We start from the raw sequence: 6,039 nt of genomic DNA on the forward strand, positions 1-6,039 counted from the left end.
AGTGACTGAATTAAAATGTTCAAACACAAATATTAGGCCAAACTGTCAAAGAAAATAAGTGATTAAACCAAAAAGAGAAAGCACTGATTACCTCCACTTGCGCATTCCATGATACCTTATACAGTCTTCTGATATAGCATCAGTCAAATTATATTGCATTTTCTATTTTACATGTGTTGCTCCTTTGTTAGATTTTCAGCTCATCATGGAGAAGGAATATATCTTATTCATCTTATATCCCTGGTGCTTAGGCCAGGGCCTAGTGTACACACACACACACACACACACACACACACACACACACACACCTAAATGAGTGAAAAAATAAGAAATGCAATGTAAGGTCTTTGACTCGTCCATAACTTCCATTAAATCTTAGCAGATTCACAGGCTCTCTGAAGCACAGAGTCTTCGCTATTGAAGGTCTTCAGGCGCAACCTCACCCAACAAAGGACCTCTTTCTATCCTGTGATTTAAGATGATAGAAAACTCACTGTCTTCTGAGGCTGTTTGTTCATTTTTTGACCAGTTTAAATTGTTGGAAAGTTGTTACTTTTATTGACATATCTGTCTTCCTCCCACCTTCTAGTTGTGTCCTTCAGGCTTTCAGTGAATAAATATAATCTTTCAGAATATTATTTGTCGTTGATTTGAGAGTTATGTCTAGGCCATATTTGATTTCAAACTGAACTTGTTACCAGTCTTATGTCATTTCATTCACAAATTGTAATAAATGATTATCAGAAACCCAATTGAAATTGCTCAGTGCAGCAACATCAAAGGGATGGCTGCTTTCTTAGGATTTACCCATGTTGAATCAAGAAGGGAGAAAAGAACTGTGAGTTGTTTAGTGCCAGCAATGTGTCAGCTAGTTTCCACCCAGGCCCTGGGGCCCTCAACCAGGCAGATGTGTTGAGTGTGAAGAGAAGTTTCCTAAAGCTTCCTCATTCCCAGCCTGAGGCAGAGCAAACAGGGCTGGGACCACTGAATCCAGAGCAACTGGCTCCAGGGCTGAGGCTGTAGTTACAGGATTTTAGCTTCACCTTCTTTCTCACCCCTGCTCCAGTTAGTTTAGTTGTATGTTTTTGTACACTTCTAAAGTTATTTTTCTTTTATCTTTTCCCTCTTACCTATGAGATGCTGTGATACCGAATTGAAAAGACAGGCACCTAATTCTGATTGAGTGAAGAAGACATATGGTTGTCAGGGAAAGGCGGGAAAGGGCAGAATCTTGTATTTTTAGTAACTCCCACTTTTCTTGATACTGCTATCCAATTTGTGCTTTCTACATAGCAGTGATGGGTGGGAATCATGCCTGAAGTACTGTGAATTTTCTGAGGGAAACCACATCTCCCCCATAAGGTTTTTTTTTAGACTATTAGAAAAGAATTAAGTTCTTACATCTGTGGACTTCAATATGGAAATATATGAGCCTAGAAATGTTGGGGACCACCATATGAAATCGAAGAATGAAGGCTACCCAATTGAAGGCAGAGCCCAGAAATGGAGAAAAACTGAACTCTGATGAAACCAACTGAGAACCTAGATTAAACAATGACTGAAGCTATAAATGTTCCTTTTTGCCAGTGTCTGCATTTTGTTATTCGTTTGTAAAAAGAACTAACTTATCAATTTCATTCAATAATCTACCTTAATAAAGATTTTGGTAAGACAGATTCAGTGCAAAGATATGTGAATTTGCTAGCACAAAATATTGAAATAAAACCTCACATATTATTTCATAACATAATACGATGATTTTTTTGGCAAGTACCACACAAGAAGAAAGCTATTAGGAACAAGTTATTTTAATGATTTACTCCCTCAAATGTCTTGAGCAGTACAATAAATTGTCACCCATTTACTACTTTGATTAAACATTTCTGAAGTCCAGTTCCCACTTTGTAATAATGTCTTCTTTTCTTTCCTAGACAATGGGCACCTTCCCTGGGTTCCTTTAAATGCAAAGGGTCAGTTTGACTGGTGCCCCTGCATGAGAAAAAGTAAAAAGCATGCTCAACGCTGCAGGCTCATGTGCTCCTCAATTATAGCCATTGCCAACATATGTGGCTGTTAGTTTCAGGAGCTACAGTGACTGAGGACTCACTAAATTTCTGGCCTAGAGAGAGTTTCTCTAGATGCTAGAGAGAGAGAATGATCCTCCTTCCTCAGTGTGATGCTCCAATATTGTCACTCCATGCCAACATGGGCATGACCCAGTGCCAAAGCGTTCTAGAATCTTTCTAGCCTTGGCTTACACACACAGCCGTTCTTTGAGGTGTGGCCAAAGTACGGGGTGAGTGGATTACATAGAATTTGGCTATGGGTCACATTTTGTATCAAGAGGTAAACCTTCCCTAGGAATATGGAGAGAAGGAGGTGGTGCACTTATGCAGGAGCACCTTTATTGGGCTCAAGATGTCATTCTGGTTCCTCTCACTGAATGCTGTAATTACCTGGCCACAAGGTGGGGTAAGCATATGGGTGGAGGAAGGTTCAGAGGTGATAGGCAGTCAAAATAACCCTCTTTCCAGTAGCCCCCAGTTGACCACCACACATCGTAATTTCAGTCTGACTCTATGTTTCTCCAAGACATCATGTTTTCAAACTAATTTGGGTTTTCCTGTAACACCCAGAGCAGGTTATATTTTCTATGGAGATCAGCTCTCTAGTCCACTATACACTGGTTCCTCCCAGCATTAGCCCCTGCATCCTGTACTTGTTTTTCCTTCATCACAAACAGTTCTTCCCTGTTTTAGAACAGCATTAGCATCCAGTGTGTGCATGAAAGAGTACCTAACCCACTTTCTGCCTGTGGTATCTATGGAAATAACGCATCTGCCAAACACTCTGAGATATTAATAGCAATCCAAAAGTTTTCCCTGTACGCCACCCTAGGCATGCTATTTACCATCAAATGGGGATTCACACTTTCACAGACCACGCAGTCCTTCCACATTGTCGGAGGAGGGCTGGCCTCACTACAAATCACTCTGATTCCATATGAGAAGCACTGAGACCCAAAGGACCAAGTTGCACTACCTTGATCAGAAGAGTGAAAACTCCATGCTCTTGAGTGAGGACACGCTCCTCCTCACCTAGACTTTTTGAGCCCAGATGAAATGCTTCTGACGTGTCGTACATGATTATAAAGTCTCAGCCAGGGTTTCTCGTTCCACAATTTGGAAGCAATGTGGGAATATCTATCTGGAAGCCAGGTAGTAACCAGCCATCATAGACGTCACACCATCATAGACCAGCCTATCCTAAGGAACTCCAGGGCTCTGAAAGGTGTCAGGAGAATGAAAAAAAAGACACTTGGGCTGGGAACAGACACAAGAAATTAAGGAAGAAGAAATGAGAGTTCATCGGAAAATCTGTGAGGAGAACTGACCATCACTCTCCACCTAGTAGCTTCAGCAGCTCCACAGAAATAACAGAATGACAAGAGTAGACCAACAGGTGACATCGAGGGGGACAGAGTCACACCCTCAAAGCAGCTGACCTCAGTCTGACAGCCTCCTGTGCCCTCAGGATTCTGGCTACGTGTCCTGGGGACTGTGTCAACCTAAAGAATTGGGATTTGAAGCTTTTCAATCACATCAAAATGTTGAGTCTCTAACAGCTGTTGAGTGGATGACAGAGAAAGCTAGATAGTGTTTTATTTATTTGTTTTGGTTTTAGTTTGGGGCTTTTTGTTTGTGTTCAGTGAAACTGTCATTCTGAGAGAAACTGTGAGGGAAGCAGAATCTGCTCCTCCAGATGGAAGGTTGGACACCCGCCTGCCAGAGGGGCTGTGGGAGTAAGAACACGAGGAAGAAAGAGGAGGGAGCCCAGGGAGCGAGTGGGAGGGGAGGGAGGAGGCGGCATGAGCAAGGAGGAGAAGCTTGAATCAGGGGGTGAAAATAGAAATGGAGGGGGCCTGGGTGTTCTGACAAAGGCACCAGGTGGGACCTGCATTTGACTTGCAGCCAAAAGGGAGGGACTCTGGTGTTCCATGAGGGAAGGAAATTCGTCCATCAGCTACACTTGAAATTGGAAGTGGAAAGAAGAGCAGTTTGGGAGTGGCCCAATTCCATTTGCATAGTTTCTGAGAGATAGAAATTAACATAGTTGAAAAGGATACTTTTTGTCTTATAATTGTGTGTTCTGTTTTTAAACTTCTGAGGTATGACATCATTTTTAACAGTGTTGTAAACTTTATTGACTACATCGGACTTAATAGGGTTTTCTGGAGACTGTTACTTCATATGTGAAAGTCAGACTTTTGTTTTCGGACTCTGCCTGCTATAGTGTACAAAGTCATAAAAGGAGAGGGGGTAAAAACACAATTTTGTGGATATATATTAAATTTAAAACATTTGATTTTTTTGTTGTTGATAATCTTCACCAGAGGATTTTTTCCCATAGATTTCTAGAAAGTGGAAGGGAGGGAGAAAGAGAGACAGACAGAAACATTGACAGGAGAGAGACATATTGATTGGTTGCCTCCCGCAAGTGGCCCAGGGGGCCAGGGATCCAACCTGCAACCGAGGTACATGCCCTTGACTGGAATTGAACCCATGACCCTTCAGTCTGAGGACTGATACTCTAACCCCTGAGCAAAACCTGCCAGAGCTAAAACATCTGATTTTTAACATTTGAATGCAAATATTAAGATAGAGACAAAAGCTACAGGTAAAATAAATGTTAAATACAAAAGACTAAAAACTTTCCATCACAACAATAATTGCCTAAGTCACTTTTAAAGAATTAAAATGTCATTACTTAGGATATTCTGAGGTAGGTGGTAAGAAAATCTCCTAGTGTGGATGTGAGCATAGAGCATTCTGGTCTGACTGGCAGTAAGATGTGTTAAAAACAAAGGCTAAGTGAGTTATGAGCTTCAGTAACTAAAACCGTTGAAAGTTTTATTTAATAAGATTTAGATGAAATGTTATTATCTACACTAATAAAAGAGTAAGATGCAAATTGACCATACCTTCACAATGCCCACCAGCCAATCATGGCGATGACACAGGCGTTCTGTACCTCCCCAGCTGCTCCAGGCCTCTGGGCAGCGTGGGAAGGCAGAAAGGTGGCTCCAGACCAGAGCGAAGGCGGTGCCAGCAGCCAGGGGAAGGAAGGTCCATTCTTACATGAATCTTCGTGCATCGGGCCTCTAGTATAACTCATAATGAAGAAAAAACCCTTTTTTCTCAAAATACCTAATTTTAGTTTTTAAGGAATATGCTAAAAACACACAAAGGATTTTTTAGCTGTTCCCAAAACCAAAAGCAATATATACTGGAATAATGTAAATTCTGTAATAAACAAAGAACATCAGTTCTCAAATAGCAGGGAAAATGAATTCTTTTTAAAATTGGTTGTTAGCAGGTGTAATGAAGAAAATAAATTTGAACAATTAGAAACTAATGAAGACTATGTAAAAATTGCTGTTTACAAAGAATAAGTGAGAAAATTATTGAGGGGGAAATGGACATATATTAAGCAATATGTCTGAATGCCCTAGGCCAGTGGTCGGCAAATTCATTAGTCAACAGAGCCAAATATCAACAGTACAACGATTGAAATTTCTTTTGAGAGCCAAGTTTTTTAAACTTAAACTTCTTCTAATGCCACTTCTTCAAAATAAACTCGTCCAGGCCGTGGTATTTTGTGGAAGAGCCACACTCAAGGGGCCAAAGAGCCGCATGTGGCTCATGAGCCACGGTTTGCCGACCACGGCCCTAGCCTATTAAGGAAATTAGTCAAGAAATTTAATTAACTTAAAATGGTATTTCAAAACTCTTATAGGAGATTGGATACTGGCAGCATGGTGTCCAGCTTCAGGAAAAGATCAGAAAGAATGAACTCAGAAATTTCCAGGGAGTAATTTTTTCATGAATTATATTAATTATTAATAAAATCATAAGGTTAGAATGTAGTACATGACAAAAAGATCATGGCACCAGAATCATAATAATCATGAGCTTATAATTGTTTAAAAAACACACAATATAAAAAACCTTTAATTTTTTCCCCTCAATACAACTGAAA

This window comes from Plecotus auritus, assembly GCF_963455305.1.
Source record: "Plecotus auritus genome assembly, chromosome: 8".
In the NCBI taxonomy this organism is placed as follows: Eukaryota; Metazoa; Chordata; class Mammalia; order Chiroptera; family Vespertilionidae; genus Plecotus; species Plecotus auritus.